The sequence below is a fragment of the Gopherus evgoodei genome, chromosome 3 (assembly GCF_007399415.2).
Source record: "Gopherus evgoodei ecotype Sinaloan lineage chromosome 3, rGopEvg1_v1.p, whole genome shotgun sequence".
Lineage (NCBI taxonomy): Eukaryota > Metazoa > Chordata > Testudines > Testudinidae > Gopherus > Gopherus evgoodei.
The window spans coordinates 147,508,032-147,526,237 of record NC_044324.1 but is presented as its reverse complement, the minus strand read 5'-3'; positions in this window follow the sequence as shown (position 1 = coordinate 147,526,237).

Genomic DNA, 18,206 nt, shown 5'->3' with positions numbered 1-18,206 from the left:
AGAAGCAGGCCTGGTGTTACAACAGTAACATCTAAGTTTGTTAGCTAAATTGTGTGGAACAAAGAGATAGAATATAAATCCTTATTTAAAAACAAAACAGAGTGCAAAACTTTTAGATACCGTAGTGATTGACAAATTGTAATTAGAGCTGGGCAAATTTTTCAACCAAAACTTTTTTTCACTGAAAAAATGAAGATTCAGGTCGACATTTTGAATTTGTCCCAAACAAAAAAAAATGGAAATGCCTAAATGTTTTAACAGCTCCAAAACATTACATTTGACATGTGTTTGGGGGGAGGGTTAGATTCACAAGGGTATTTAGCCACCATTCACAAAATGGAGGCAGAGGCACCCCGTTATAGCCAAAACCCCAGGGTTTAGGGCATTCACCTAGAATATAGGAGACCAATGTTCAGATCCACAATCTAGAGCAAGGACTTGAATCCAGCTCATACCACTCCTAGAAGACTGCCCTAAGCACAAGTCTATACTCTAAGGTAGGTATCTCTAGGTCTTTCCTGCAGAAGCTGCTCCACTTTGGACAGCATACTGAATAGTCACTGGGCCAGAGAAAGAAAAAATAGGAATGACTCTATAGCATGGTAGCTGGGACACCCACTGGGGGGAGGGAAGGTGACGCCTGGATTTTAGTCCCTGCTTCAAGAATATAAGATCCAAATTATTAACATTGACTATAATTATTTACCTCCAAATACTCCTTTATTAGTGTTACTAACTATAAGTTTAGAATTCCTAGTTTACCTTCCTGTTAGTTAGTTAATTACGATAATATTTTACACAACTATTCTAGGCAGCACTCTTGCTGAATGCAGGACCAAGAAAGTGTTCCCACCTGTTTCTCACGCCTTGCTGGTGGCTTCACTTGAAGTTGAAGAATCAACCCCCACTGAGGATCTGGGCCGATGATCATAAACTTTTTGGAGCATGGCCTATCTTCATTTTGTCTTGTTCTGAGTTGAGCATATTGTCAGCATTGAATGACTAATCACTACCCCTTCCAGAAAAGAAAAAATGTGGAACAGTCATGGCAGAAAATCAGCACTGAATTCTTGCTCAAAAATGTATTAATCATAAGATTTCTAGAACTCCTTGTTTGTTAGATTGAAACTATAATAGTCTTCGATTGTATTTCAGCCAAAGCAAGTACAGAAGAACAGAAAAAGTTAGTTCTAATTTGAGTAACTTTAGAGATTCACATGCGGGTCATTTTAAGGGCTGGGCAAATGTTTCTACAGGTCATTACTTTGTTATTCAGACCAATTTTCCCGCCTTTAAAGGAGTGACAGGATTATGTTTTGCTGCAGTATGTAACCAGGTATGGTAACAAACTCATGCAAATGAGCTGCTGGCTCATTTGGGCAAGTTACCAGCCTGAATTCAACAGAGAAAGGAGTAGCCCTCTAGCAGGGGGAGCTAAGGACAGAAACACCTTCTTCATTGATTAAAAGGAATGAAAAAATAGTTAATCAGTAACCAGTGTAATTCCCATTAGAAGCCTACATTTGCCTATTCTAACTACAGGGAAATAACGTAGTACTTCCTACCACTTTGTGTTAGCTGTTGGCAAAGGGAGACCATTATACAGTACTTATATGACAAAGGAAAATGCAAATGACATTTCAGACACTAATATGAGCTCATAGAGCCACTTGCAGCCCATTGCCTTATTCTGTATCACAGGTAGCACTAATTTGATGCTTTAATTGAATTAAAAGCTATTGAGACTCTCAAAGACTCAGGCTGCAACACAATCGAAGTATTCCACATGTTGCAATAGATGTTTGTCTCGCAGCACAATATGCATCATGCTGAAGGTTAGCAAAGGTCCTGAATGTTTGACAGATAATATTACTGCTTGCTCATAGATCAGAGGATATGTCAAGTGAAGACTGCAGTGATTAGTGAGATAATGAAACCCAAGAGTCAAGCATCACTAGAGGGTTTAGAAGAATAGCATGTGGTTTTATACATTGCCCATAATAATTTTTTTCTGCTAGACATAATTCCCAAGCAGCATCACATGAAATTTTTTGCTACTAGTAATATGCCCTGTCTGTTTTAAGCCTTGTCCTAGCATTATTCTCTGTCACCCACCACAGTGGACCTGCCATTCACCTTGGCAAAATTACTTTAGTACGATACTAATATAGCTTATATCATTGGTCACATGCAAGAAAGAAAAAAGTCAGGAGGAATTGTGAGACATTTTCTCTCAGTAAAATGAATGCTAACATACATGCTCTAGTTTACCTTCCTAGTGCATGGCCTCTAAGTACAACACTATTGAAAAATTCCTTCTTTGTGGTCTCTACTTTCTTCCTCTTGCCAAAACATTGAAGAAATTTTAAAAAATTCAGTTTCTGTGTTTATCTTATTTTAAATGTTTCTCAATGAATTTAGTGTGAATGAAAGCATGAATGGAGACTGACATCTTCTGTTCATCTACTGTATACTACAGGTACAGCATTGGCAGTAACTGTACAAGCTTCCAGCACAGGTCTGGATTCAAGCCATCTGTCCACAGCTGAAAGGCAATGAAAGTTAGTTGCTAATCTCTTGAGCCAACCGGTCTCTTCTAACCTTTACTTGCTCTTTTTTCCTGAGTTCTTTGCTGCCTTATGAAAAACATGCGGATCTGGCTTTGTGTGTACTTTGTTTTTCCATGGGGCAGATCATCAGTGGGTATGAGTTCTCTATGTTCACTTCAATGAAGTTATGACATTTTACATTAAATGGGACTATTCCCCCTTTAAGTTTAAGCTTGTGGTGGAATTTCAAAAGCTAAAATTAATGAATGAAATTTGGATCACTGAAGTCTATCACAAAAGGCCCTTGACTTCAGGGCCCTAGGATTTCATCCTGCGGATGTATCATTCCCTCTTTTCAGATTGAGGGAAATTGAAGAAAGAACAGGGAGTTAAATAACGCCTATTCAACACATTCTAGCACTCAATTCTCTTCTATATTAGTATGTCATTAAGCATGGTGATTGCTTACACTAGGATGCCTCTAAAACTAGCCATTTATTTTTCACATTGGTTTACACACATCAGAGAGGTAAAGACAGTATGTGATTAAGAAAAGGGAAACTTTTCTGAAAGAGGAATTATTCATCTTTGAAACCATCAGGAACACCCCACTCAGTTATTTAATATTAGAGCTGGTCAAGCTTTATTTTAAAAAAGTTTTTCATCAAAAAAGGCTCCTGACAACAAAATCTTTCCCAAAAGTTTGTCAATGTTGTCAAAAAGATTTCATTTTCACAAAATAATATACTAATTTTTACATCTTTTTCAAAATATTTATCAAAAAAGGGGTTTCAAAATGTTTAATTTACTGAGCACTAGTCCTCAGTCAAATATAATTCGTAAAAAGTTCAGTAACATTCAATAAGGCTTTTAAATGCCTTAGTGTTGTGAAACATTTGGGGGGAAAAGATGTCCATTTTGAAAATTTCAAAACAAAAACTTGAATTTTTCTCCTAAAACAGATTTTCATTATTTCTATTAGCTTTATCTGAAATTAAAGAAAACATATGAGCAGAGAAGTTTTCTAAAAGTTTGACTGTTTAGTGCTTCTGAAGGTGCTGGTCTATTTGAATCCTAGACAGCAGTGAGCGGAGCCCACTAAGCATCTGACCCCTCTTGTGAGGGAGGATTCAAAAGACCCATCTGGAGGCACTGGTTTTATAGATTTAAGCCAGGTCTACACAAGAAACGTTCGATGATATGATATTACCACGTAAGGGTGTGATCTTTTATGACACTTTTGTAGCAGAAAAAAACCCGTGTGAAAATGCAGTTATATCAGCAAAAAGAGTTCTTTTACTGATATAGCTTATTTCATTTGATGTTTGGTATAAATTATAACAGCTAAAAGAAATATTTTTAAAGGTATAAGCTATGTCTTTATCAGGGTGAGGGGAGAGTGTAAGGAGTGTTTGCTGGCATAGGTACACCAGCAAACCCTTCCTAATGTAGACAAGTCCCTGGAGACTAAAGTCAAGTTTTCGAAGTGGTATGGCCAGAGCAGCAATTATACACGTTACCCCACATCACCTAGCGTGCCTCAAGTCTGTTCTGGAGGGCCATTTTATGACTGAAAGAACAGTTTATTTTCTATGTTGAGGCAACCCAGTTTTCTGCTCTGATTGCTGTAAAGAGGCGCAATTAGTGCTAATGGTGATGTTGCAGGTATTGATGGTTAGGAGCTTATCCAACAGATTAACTCTCTGGGTATGGTAAAAGTCACAAAGAGAAACCTAATATTTATCACTGGTGCTTACTCCCCCTTTCCCCTCGCACACACATGCCTTCCTTTTTATTTGTTTTTGCTAATTTCCTGTAATTAATTCCTTACTGATTAGTTGTCTAATTTTGTGTCTTTAAAAATTACATCACTGATCACCATACTTCTCAACATTACAAACAACAAATTTCAGATCACAATGTTGTTTCACTTGGCAACAACTGGAAAGGAAAGGCAGGTAATTATACACTGCTGTTATCAAAATCCCTTTATTGGATTCTTTAATGTTCCTTGAATCGCTAGATGACTGAACTGTTTAGATTATACATTAATTTGACATTCTCCTATCTCCTCATTTACCAGAAGTAATACACACTCATCTTCTCCACCAGCATGTGCAATGTATGTGTAGAAAGCAATTCCTTCTAATTTTTAATAAACTCTTAATGGGCACAAGCTGGAGAGGCTGCCTGTCATCAACTTATATTTATTACACATTTACCTAAAGTGGTGGTGAATCATAAGAATAACTGTTTAAACTGCAGTGCCAACCAATCTCCATCATGTGTCATTACCTCCTGATTTCATTTGTAGCATGACTGTGTCGTATTGCATTAAATGGCATTAGTGGATGGGTCTTCAGTGAAACATTTTGGCCTTTTGCAACTCCACAGATTTATTATGTATTGATTCAAGATTTTAGCTTTAGAAATAGGCAGAGATCAAATGTTAAATCTGCATTTCCAAAGTCCAAGCTTGTGTAAAAGGTTTTAGCTCTGGGGTTAGAGGCCCTAGATGTCAGTAATCAGTATGTGGGTGGTCATGCCTAATGGTTGGAGCAAGATGCAGACCTACTAGTTAGAGTAGGAGTTAGGAATTGGTAGTCAGAACCAGAGCCAAGGCCTAGGAATATGAGTCATGAACCAAAGCCTGGGGTAAAAGCTGGAAAAGTAAAGCAGGGTTGGACCTACTGAGGCACTGGGTAAGTCAGAAGCAAGGCAGGGAACAAGGCAGGGACAGTAGAGATTGCAGCTGCAGGCATGTGCATATGTTGCTGTTGGGATTCAGAACAGCACCAAGCAAGTGGAGTAATCAATCAGGTCACCCTGCTGTGGCTCAGCTGTGCTCATAGACTGCCTGGAGACTGGGTAGGCACAGCTGCAAGATCTCACTACTGATACTAGAAGCATGAGGAAAAATCTTTAAAACAGCCAGAACAAAATAATCTCAACCCCAAATTAAATGCAGACATAAAATAACACAACATAAACTTACAAAACATAGACCATTTCTGAACAGCAAGCCATAAGTGTCCTGTCCAGTATTGTGCTTCTCATGACCCTATCAATTTAAATATCTCATCCCAAAATATCAATGCACTAAGCTTGAGGTCATCATTTCAGATGTATTTGGTGGGTAAGGTGTAAGAAGTAACCAATTTTTTCTATGGAAGTGAAGTAATGTTTATCCTAATATTCAGCTGTACTTAGCTGCAGCTGCCTGTTGGGTCTCTAATGACCCTTGATGAATCCTGAGCCTTTTTGCATTAAATATGGTTACAGTTTTCAAGCACTGTGCAAACATTAACAAATTTATATTTCCAGGCTTTCTATAAGATTAGTATTTTTATCCTTGATTTACTAATGCAGAAATTTAGCAACAAAGATGTTATATGGCTTGCCTAACACAAACCTGTGGTAGAGTCAGGAGCAGAACTCAGGATGCATGGCTCCCAGCTCTGTGCTCTACCCAACACACGGTAATGTCTCTCCTGAACTGGCTACCACACAGCAACAGAGAACTCCTCTTGTGCTATCAATCAACAACCAAAAATACAATCAAATGAACAAACAAACCAAAACCAGAGCACTAATAAACAGATAAGAATTTGAATGGAAATGCAAGGTGAATATGCAAAACTGAAGGAGAAATTAAACAAGTGAAAAAGTACATTCCAAATGTCAGATGGCACTTTAGAGGAATTCAAAAGAGGGCTAACAATAGATAAATGAAAGAATCAGCTCCTTTATAGATAAAGTGTCATCAAAAGAGAAGAGGAACTGTGGCCATTCATAATATAATTTTTAAATTGAACAGTCAGTCCCTTTGAAGCAAATTGAGGAGCGCTAAATTAAGTTCTCATTCCATATTAACAAAGTTGCTAGGGATCAGAACATCTAGAAGTGATTACAAAAGAGTCCTCCAAACACAGAGAGGAGGCATCAAGTCATTTTCTTTGATGGGAGCCCCCTAGAAATTGCTAAACAAGTACACAAGCAGTCTCCTTTATTCAAGTATGTCCCCTTGAAAGTGTAACTTCCTAAGCTGATGTGCAGGGGCAATGGGAGGGGTTAAGCACGTTTCATTAGGGTCAGTGCTACTGCCTTATCCTTACACTGAACCTCTATTATCCTTCATTCACAGCCAATAAATGTGGGTAGGAAGAAGGGAGAGTATAAGAAAAAGAGGAATAAGATTAAAGAGAAAAAAAGGCAGCAAGGGGGTGGATGAAATTTTCCCTTTTGCTTAATGGGAGCCTGGGGAGTTCTGAAAGGGAGAGAGGAGCTTTTGGATGGAATGCTGATGCCTAAAGATTCCATGGCAATGGGTGCAGGTGGTTGTGGGGAGCTGTCAGATGGAATGCTGATGCCCAAAGATTCTATGGCAATTATGAGTGACAGGTTAGCAGAGTGAGACAAGGGAGGAGAAACAATTAAGCTGTACTCTGGCCGCTAGGGGGCTCTTCTTCTCCCAGTCTGAGCGAGTGAAATGAAGTCTCACAGCACCTATGAGCACTTAAGCCGGGTGTGCAATGGGGTGTGTGGACTCCACATGGATGAAGAAGGTGCCAGAAAGGTCCTGGGGGTGGAGCTAGCCCTATCAATCATGTATGATAGGGAGGAAACTGCAATCGGCATGAAGGGGTGTGTGGCGGTGATGGACCTAAGTAGCAAACTGCAAAGGTGACTCCTGAAGCCATGGTGGGAACTCTGAGCCCAGAGACCTTCAGTTGGACCCTACAGAGAGTGCAACGAGCTCCCAGGGTGAGCCAGACAGACTAAGTCTGACTCAGCAGCCTAGCAGGGTGATATCTCAAAACACACTATGTGAGCACTGCATTGTTGGCAGCACTGTGAACTTCTCCCACGTACACACACTTTTGATGGGTCCTGGGAAGAAGTTAAATGGATTGAGATTTGTGACTTTCCTTTTGATCACTCCATCCAGAGAGACTTAATATGCCCCACAAAGGGCAGGGCCCCTTTGCCAGTAGGCAAGGAACTGAGGCCTGTGCTGGAGCCACCTAATGCAAACAACTGGGTGCAGTCAGGCTCTCTCACCATCTGGGGGAAGAACAGCAAGGGACTCAGTTACAGAATGAATAAGGTCAGTGCCAGACAGCATATCCCATGAACGCTCACCAGCATGCTCAAAGGGCAGGTGAGCGATGTTAGTAACTGTCCTGCATCAATAGATTTCTCCCCAGTGTTATCAAGGCCAGTGAATCCACTTCCCTCTCAGTGCAGAACAAAGAAGTGTTTTCCCACCTCTCAGACACCTGCAGTCTCCCAGGAGAAGTAATTATCTTGCCAGCACCCCATTATACAGGCACTTCTTGGGATACATTCACGCCTGCACTAGTGGGAACAACTGCACCTCTTGTGGTGTGACAAAACACATGGCCTTTGTGCTACTTTCCTCAGTTTCTACCAAGGCAATTACAAAGCATTTTCTGGTCTCCCCAGGAAACTCAGTGCATCCTCCAGCCAACATTTGTGCGCGCCCTCCCAGGTTAGCCCCATACATTTTTCTAGTTTATATTGTCCAACTCTGGGTTCCTATCAAAGCAGTGGTCACTGATGCATGGTGCTGATACACCCCCTTTCTTGCAGATTGTCTATCACGGGGGATTCGGTGTACAAAATGCTGTAACTTTTAGGATTTGTTTCATGTGTAGTGTACTTTTCCATTCTTTAGTAGGTCTGTCCGTCTGCAGGGCCAGTCCCTCAGGAAGGCACATAGACTCATAGGTCAGAAGGGACCAATCTGATCATCTAGTCTGACCTCCTGCACAAGGCAGGCCACAGAACCCCACCCATCCAATTTTTATAACAACCCCTATCCCAGGATCGAGTTATTGAAATCTTCAAAATTGGTTTGAAGACCTCAAGCTGCAGAGAAACCACCAGCAAGCGACCCGTGCCCCACGCTGCAGGGGAAGGCGAAAAACCTCCAGGGCCCCTGCCAATCCGCCCTGGAGGAAAATTCCTTCCCGACCCCAAATATGGCGATCAGCTAAACCCGAGCATGTGGGCAAGAGTCACCAGCCAGCACCCAAGAAGGAATTCTCTGCAGTAACTCAGTTCCCATGCCATCCAACATCTCCCCGCAGATCATTGAGCAGACCTATCTGGTGGTAATCCAAGATCAATTGCCCAAATTAACAATCCTATCATAACATCCCCTCCATATACTTATCAAGCTTTGTCTTAAAGCCAGAAAAGTCTTGTGCCCCCACTACTTCCCTCGGAAGGCTGTTCCAGAACTTCACTCCCCTAATGGTTAGAAACCTTCGTCTAATTTCAAGTCTAAACTTCCTAATAAGTGTTACTCTAGCTGTTTTATATACAGAGAAAACAGGCACAAAGAGCAATTCAAGAGACTTATCTAACGTCACACAAATCAATTGTAGTGTCAAGAATAAGTTCCCTGGAGTCATAATGTGCTGCTCTAGATACACCACACTGCAAACCATCACTATGACATAGTCCAAGATTAAACCTAGTGGGGACTTACTGAAGTCCAAAGAAGGCTTTATGTGTAAACCTGACAAACAAAATGTTAATTTCCTAGAAGATCAAAATATAGGTTGAGTAAGTCATGAAAATGGCTTTCATTTCAAACCAGAAAAGTTCTTATGTTATGTTAGTATTCAAAAAGGAAAGCAGGTTGAGCTGGAGCAACTGACCTCAATCCAAGGCAAAATAATGGAAAAGCTAATATGGGACTCAAATAAATAATAAAGAAATTGAAGATTAGGAATATAAGTGGTGCTGATCAACATGATTTTATAGAAAATAGGTCATTGCAAGCAAACCGGATTTCATTTTTTTGAGGCGCTTACAAATTTAACTGGTAAAGGTAGCTGCACAGATGTAATAGACTTTTGAAGGCATTTGAATTGCTACCACACCAAATTCTTATTAAAAAAAAACAGCACTAAACAGTGTCAATAAACCATGTTAAATGGATTAGTAACTGGGTAACTGATAGATCTCAAAAAGTAGTTGTCAATGAGGAATCATGAATGAAAGGGAGTGTTTCTAGTTGTTTCTGCAAGGATTGGTACTATGCCAGATGCTCTTCAATATCCATATCAATGATCTGTAAAGTAAATATAAAATCAGTGCTGATAAAATCTGTGGATAACCCAAAGATTTGTGGAGTGATAAATAATGAGGATGACAGGGGAGTCACAGAAAGAACTATCTGGATCTCTTGGTAACCTGGGCCCATTCAAACAAAATGCAAAGTCATATATCAAGGTACAAAGAATGCAGGCCATACCACAGCATGGGGGGGACTGTATCCTGGAAAGCAGTGATTCTGAAAAGGATTTAGATTTCCTTATGGACAAACAACTCAACATGAGCTGCCAGTTCAATATTGTAGCAAAGTTAACATGAATGCTGGATGTGTGAACAGAGGGGCAGAAAATAGGAGTAAGGAGATGATTTTTACCCCTGTATATGGCATTATGAGCAATAATGGAATACTGTGTCCACTTTTTATTTTTATTTTTTTATTTTACCTTTCATTATATTATTTTAAATGGAAATTGAAAAATTGGAGTGGGTGCAGAGAAGAGTCACACAAATTATTTGAGAGCTGGAGAAAATGCCTTATGGTGAGAGACTGAATGAGCAAAATATGTTTAGCTTATCAAAGAGATGATTCAGAGGTGGCTTGATTACAGTGTATAAGTACCTTCAGAGGGAGAAAGTACCAGGTACTAAAAGGTTCTTTAATCTAGCAGAGAAAGCTTTAACATGAAACAATGACTAGAAGGTAAAACCAAACATATTTAAATTGGAAATAAGGCACAGATTTTTACAAGTGAGGGTGATTAACCACTAGAACAAACTACCAAGGGAAGCAGTGGATTCTACATGTCTTGATGTCTTCAAATTAAGACCAGAAGATGTGTTTTAGTCAAACAAGGTATTGGGCTCAATACAGTGGTAGCTGGGTGAAATTCTACAGTCCTAGCGTCCACTTTTACTGCCATTTCTTTGAGTACCTGTTCTAGAGTATGAGGAAGCTGAATTTTCATTCACTGGAGACAAGCTTGCACTCATGCATTCTGTCATAGCCACCTAATATTGTGAAATGGGGATTTCAGATAGCAGATGTGATTATAGAAAAGTGCGTATAAAATTGACAACAGGCAATGCTCCCAATTTGAACTTATTATTAGAACTTTCCCCACTAAGAATTAGTATCTCAATTCCATACAGAAAGGAGCCCAAATCTATTCTACTTCAACCCTTTTGGAGACTTTCCCAGAACATTTTCTATGAACAGTGAATCAACTTACATCAGAATTATACTGCATAACCTTCAATATTTGGGAGTTAAATGAACCCTGAAAGGAACTGTCTAAGTACAAATGGGTAAATTACGACTCATTTGTTCTTTTCTCTCCTTGTGATTTTTTCTGAAGCATGGCAAGGACTCCTATAAATGTAAATAGGTTTAATTGGCTTACATTTGAAGGTTTAAGTGGAAAATGTTGGAAAAGACACTCCTCATACAGCTAACATTAATAGGATGGCAAGGCTACACCATTGTCTACTGAAGCTGCATGTTTATTGCAGCTAAAAGTACATGATAATATTCAGACTCCAGCGCTTGCTGGAATTAATATTGTATTAGGGAGGGAGGTGGGCTATTTGTTTTTAATTATTCACTTCTTCTTTGTCCAATATGCATTATACTGGCTATCAGTAGCACATATTTTTTCTTTGATGTTTTTGCTGTTAGGAAACTTTAATGTCTCCACATCTTAACTAAAAGATGTTGACTTTTGGCAATGAAGAAAGATACAATTGAAAACAATTTATTTTTATAGTATCTACAAACAATATCCCAAAATACAGAGTTAAATACATGATCCAAAGAATTCACAGCAGTGGGAGAAAGGCAATAAGAATTATAGACAAAGGAGATGTAGTTGTTTTCAGCTGGGATTTGAAAAGAGGTTGGCTGTCAATGCTGCAAAAAAGCAAAGGCAGGCTCTTTTAGATGGCAGGAATTGCTGAGGAGAAGGCTCTCTCAGCAAAAGTAGCAAAACTATATGACATGACAGAAAGGAGGCTGGTGTTTTAGAAAAGGGGATGGAACAGGAAGGGGAAAAGAGAATCTGCAAAGGAAATTGGTGGAAGTCCACCGAGGACTCTTTAAGATAAGGAGAGGCAATTTTGATCTGGATCCCAATATGACTTAGAGAGCTAACAGAGTCATTTAACAATATAGTCAAGCTTATTTTAACATGTTGAAAGCCAGGAAGCAGTAACCAATAAAATCTCTTGGCAGCAGACAGAGCTTGTATGTAGAAGGACATTTTAATCTAAAAATAATCAAGAGAAAAATGATAAATGTTGTATAGTAACCTAAACTGCACAGATACAGATAACAATCACATATAGCCAGTTTTTCACACATGTTGAGATGTAATCTTCCATAAAGCTCTAGATAGGGTTCATATTACAGGCTCATGTGAAACCGATGTTATTGTAGAATGATAACTCTTATGGGATTCACAAACAAATTGGTTTGAAACTGTTAGTTCAGGTGTAAATACAGCCGGCCCCTCACACATGGCTTGTCATTTCATAAATCTTGTGTCCCTAAAGACTGAAAATATAACGATGAGCATACAGAGGGTCTCGTGAGATGTCAGCACCAAAGTTAGTTAGGGGAGAACACTTACCCACAGAAAACAGAAGTGGTTGTTCAAGAGGTATATTATTAAAAAAACACACAACTAAAATCTTCATCATGACCCTGCTTCAACAAAGCATTTAAGCCTATGCTTAACTTAAAATGCTTAAGTTCTTGCTGAGTAGCAATGCACTTAAGCACGTGCTTAAGAGCTTTGCTGAATTGGGGACTGTGTGTTTATGTATACAAATTTCAAAGACTGGTGTGTTTTGCCTATTTCTATCCCTTCTCTATTTTCGTTCATCTCTTATTTGTTTCCATCTTCAATTCTTTTCCCATCATCCTTATGTTTTATTGTCCTTCCACATCTTCTGTCTCACTTTTTCAACTCTATCACCTCTCCCGCAATACTTTATAGAATGAAAAAAATGAGTGAAGGGTTAAAAGGGGAGTTGAAAAATACATTAGTAGCAGGTGGTCAGGTTGCATTACTCCATCTGATGCAGGCCAGGACATCAGCCAAAGGGATTCTTGTATTCTGAGTCAAGCAAGTCAGAAATGAGCCAGCTCAAGGCTCCAAGTCAGTGCTGGGTAGGGGAGGGGGGAGGTTATTCAGTTCTTTATTCTATGCTGCCATTTATCAAAATTCCCCCTGCAGTGGCAATAGGATACAGTATTCTTTACTTCTCATCCTTCACTGATTTTTTTAAATTGCTAAGCACTGGTATGCAAATTGCCATCTTTCACCCCCTAGAGGAAGGGTGTTAGGGGCAGTGTATGATCCGTTATATTGAAAGCGCTTTAGGATGAACCACAAGGTGCTATGTAAATGTAAGAACATTATCAGCTCCATGACACTCCAGTCTGATCTGCAAGAGTCCAACATTATTTTGGAAACTCTCTCTGACATAGCAGAAGGAGGTGCTGTTTGCTGAGCACTCATGCCCCTATTTGGGGCCAGATTCTGCCGCCTCACTCACAGTAAGTACCTTATTGTATAATCAGATATACTCAGTGTGAATAAGGGTGAAATAATTTGGCTGTTGGTACTTACATGGCACCCAGAGTAGAATATGAGTGCCTCCTAAATATTAAAGAATATATCCTCAGCACAAAATTATCATTATCCCCCTTTTACAGATGAAGAATGGAGACACAGAGGATAAGTGAACTGCCTGAGCTACCACAGGAAGGATGTGTAAAATCAAGGAAGAGAATCCAGATCTCCTGAGTCCTAGGGCAGTGCCTGTACCACTAGTCTTTCCACTCATATATCTTTTTAGATAAGTAGCATATTTCTGTTTCAGACATCTCATTATGCATGTATATAGAGCACTGATGTCTAACTCACTCTCTCTTTAAAGGTGATCACCATATAATAATCTCTGCATTGATAGTAACACAGATATGGCTCAAATGAACAACTGAACCATACCCACAATGTTTTTTTTTCCTTTAAATGGGAATATTAGATACCTGGTGACTTCATGGTGTTTGTTCTTTTTACTAAGAAGTAGTTTTTTATGGTTATCTTACTGGAGTAGTTATCAAACTAAGATCAGCTGATGAGGCGAAAAGGCTACCTGATATCCAGTCATAACTATAAAAGCTATTCAGATATTCATATTTATATGGCCCCAATCATCCTCAAAGCTGGGAAAACACTCTTCATAGATTGGAATCTCTGGCTCATTCCTTCCCATGTTAAAACTCAAGAGAGGGAGCAGTTAGTAGGAAGTCTCTGCAAGGATCTCTTAATGAAGAAATCCAACATTTCCCTGTTGGGGAGAGAGGGAATGTTCCCCACATCTCTTCCCACATGGTAAAAGCCATGGCCCTGCCTTAAAACTTGCCAGATCCATAAAAGGTCTTCACCCCTGCACTGCTTTGTCTGTTTTACCAGACCTGCATGTATCTGGCAGCGAGGCTCCATTTGAGTTGCTCTAGCATGGATTCATCCTGGCTACTGCAGCCCCTAGAGCTCCAAATGGGAAATTCTGCAGATAAATTAATCTGGCCTTGGTATGCATTGGGCCAGGGAGGGGGCAATGTTGTCTTTTCTCTGTCTAACCCACTGGCACTGCCCATTTTTCTCTCTTTCATTGTGCAGAGCCTCAAACACTGTGATGGGCCTCTGTTGGGTCCAGGGTAGTGGCAAGGACAGTGATACAGAAAAAGTTGAGTACTCCTCTCTGCACAGATCAGATGAGGTACAGTTCAGTTTTTGCACTTCCTTATTTCAGCCAAAATCAGAAGTGGCACTGAAATTTCCCAACAAGAATGGAGTTCATGGTATATCTTGCTCTAACAAAAACACCTAATACCAGAAATCTTGCAAGAAAATCTGTTCTCATCAGATTTCCAGTCCCATTTTGCAGGATCAGATTAGTGATATGCATGTATCCTATGCTGCTTAGAGAAAGAGAATTCTAAAAGTTTGATACAAAACCTTTATTTTAGTGGTTTCCTTAAGGCAGCAATTATATTTTAGAGCCTTAATTACTTTATAAATGAGCTTTGATCTCTCGGTTGTGACTGCCTTCAGTTCTGTAGATGTCTAATTATCGTATCTAAGTCATTAAATATGCATTTGCTAAAGTAATTTTCCTTTTCCCAAAAAGATGTTATCATAATTATTGATTTTCTTTCCTTCAGAGATCATGATTTGAGTGTTGTTATGTTTTACTGATTATTTATTTTTGTGACCAAGTCAAGTTTTACCATCCTCCTTTAGAGACACTTTTCTTATAATGTGAACACTTGAAGTTCATGATTGCAGAACAAGAACAACACGGCAATCAGTGAATTAACACCAAAGGATACCTTTCCATCAGCTTCTAAGCAGTACCAACAGCCTGGATTTTTTTTTTTTTAAAGGGCTGGGTGAACTACATGTGCTTATAGAAATCATCTTAGAAGGGAGAGCCAATGTCTTCTACTGAAGAGCAATGCTGAACTTGTTTAAAAAGACACATGAAAGGGCCAAGTCAAAGTACTGTAAAGGAAAGTGTGTGTCACTGTGACAAGAGATGTACTATATGAATAGATAGCACTGAAAAGCCAGGATCCATTACTCACTTATTAGGACAGATTTTAAACGAGTCTGAGCTAAGCATAGTCAATAGCAGAAATTCCTATGGGAAAATACAGAAATGGCTAAACAGAAGAAAAATACAGAGCATTCCATATCTTGAAATACTATATTGCCTACAGAATGACTGTTCCTTGCTAAGTTAGTTCATATAGCATACTTTAAATGACCTTCTAATACAGAAAATCCATCTTACAGATTTGCAAAATTATATTAAATTCAAAAGTGCTTCATAATGAAACATGAAATATTGCCTCCATGTAGGCATTTATATCACTCAAAAGGTGGACCTCAACTGAGATTCTATTTTTCTTCACTGCAGTTTCTCCTGATCAGGTCCTAGGCTGAAACAATATCCCCAGGGAAAAAGCACATAATCAGCTCCTGGCAACACAATCTGAGTAGTTCTAAATACACTTTAGTTCCAGTTGTGCCACTGAAGAGCCAAGGGAACTGCACGTCTAAGAATCACACAGACATCCAGGGCGGATACAGCACCATGGAGAGATTCATATAATTTTGTCAGCAGCACTGAAGTTAGTGTTTTGAGCAAGCTCACTGCCCATCAGTGTCATGAGAGTAGTGTTATATCAGATCTAGTGATCATATTTTTAGTATATGAGACATTCGCACCCCTTATGGTATTTGAGACATGGAACCTTGAAAACAAAAGTATCTGCCGTATCCCTTGCTCTTCAAGAAAATCTGTGAAAGCTGTCAGTAATACTAGGGCTTATATCTTGTTTGCAGATATTGAGTCTTGGAGGTGCATCCTCAAGCCAGTGTGTTGCATGCTGATTAACACATTGGGCCTGAGCAGCAGTTTCTGTCCCCCAGTCAACAAGAAGTCTGAGAGGTTCCATTCAGCAGTATTTTGCATAAAGCACCGTGTTACACTGCAGCACTCTAGAGAATGGTGACAGAGCACTTGAGCAGCTTTGTCACATCCCAAACATATTCACAGCAGCCTCATGAAAGTCCCAGGGCTGCTCTAGCAGAACCTGTCAGCATTTACGAAGTCCTCCATGCTGTAAAGGAGTCTGCTGTCAGTGTCTCAATATGCCTTTAATAGCATGGGAATCCTTTGAAATGAGGTTTGCCTTTTGACTCGGTGGAAAGATTTTCAGCTCCTTTCAACTGAGGTATTGCTTAGGTGAAGAGCCAACCAATTCCAAAGGTGAAAGGTTGATACTTAGTAAAATATCTCTGAAACTCCTTACAAATTTGGTTTACCGGGGAAAAATACAGGTTGATGGGGAGGGGTTAAGAAGTCAATATTTTGAACATATAAAAATATAATAAAAGCAATAATAATTTTATCTTCCATCCACATATCTCTTGGTGCTTTACAAATATTATGGAATCCACTGGAACTCATATGAGTATTTCAAAATGAATATTTTGATGAGCTCTGTCTGTTTTGCTGTTTGCAAACTTTCTGCTCATAGCTAATGATTTTCTCACATTTTTTTCTTTATATGGACTGTGATTTTAAAAAAATTGTGTGAGCCTTTGTGCAAAGTTTAAGAAAAGAAGACTAAGAAGAAAAAGAGTAATACTATGTAAAGAAACAATGTGTGCACTTAGCAGCACTCACTGACCAGTAGATCAACTCCTCTTCCATTGCTGGAGAAAGTGATCTGCAAAACAAACAATAGCTGACTTACTGACAGCTCAGATATAGCATAAGGGAAAACCATAAGTTTAAACTGAAGAGCACTTTGAACTCCCAAATCTTTCCACCTCTCATGGGCACAGGGAGCTGGAAGAAAATCTCAGGCTGAGTGCTGATCCCTGGAATGAGCTTAATGAATTCTCCTTCTCTGGACTTTTGTATGGAATTTATTCTTTCTGCAAATTGTATGTGTAGTATTTTGGAAAAAATAATTAAAATGGTATTCAAAATTCTATCCTTGTTTATACCCTTGCCACTCCCACTGAGAAGTGCATCATTGTAATAGAGGGAAGAATTCAGCTAATTGATTCCTATTTATTTATATTTCTATCATTTATATGAGCACAAGTCAGTTAAAGTCCAATTTAACTTTACAGAAATATATGGTTTTGATTCTGATCTCATGCCAGTGTAAATAAGGAGAAAATCTAGAGCAATAAATGGAGTTCCACTGATATCAAACCAGCAGAAAATCAGAATTTGGTTCTGTAATCTTATGATTCAGACAATACCAACTTATTAGAGTTTTGAAGATTATTCCCTGCACTACATAAAGTCTGTCCTTCCTTAGGAATTTTATTTATGCTAGTGGTTTTTAATTGTATTATGCAATATCATTAACTGATGAGATTCTCTGTAATGTACCATGACTTGAGAGGCTCACAATTTGCATTACTTTATTTATTTATTTATTTACCATTTCAGCTGGTTGTCCGTTTCAGATATAGCTATTGAAAGGGCTTTGATGAGATTGTGAAGTGATGGGTCATGGGATATTTCCTGGGAAACCACAAAGTTAAAGGTTGTGACAGATGACACAAGATAACAAAAGAATTATAGATTGTTTGGCAAATGTGTCACATAATAGCATTTTGTTTTTTCACCTTTCAAAGGGTGCTGGCAAAGGTGTAGCAAGAATCCCTTTTGAGACAGCAAGAACTGCAGTATAAACTTGAGCTGTGGCTGTCTCATGTAAAAAGACGCGTAAATTGCCCACTTCATTTTAAGTGGTATCCTGCAAAGCGTGTGAACCCCTTATGCATAACAATCTGTTCCACCTTGTGTTTAGCTTGAACTATCTGATTTCCTTCTTCGAACCTGAAGAAGAGCTCTGTGAAGCCTGAAAATTTATCCTTACACCAACAGAAGTTGGTCCAATATGAGACATCACTTCATTTGCCTTGTCTCTCTCATATGAAAATATTGCAATGATAAATTATCTGATGA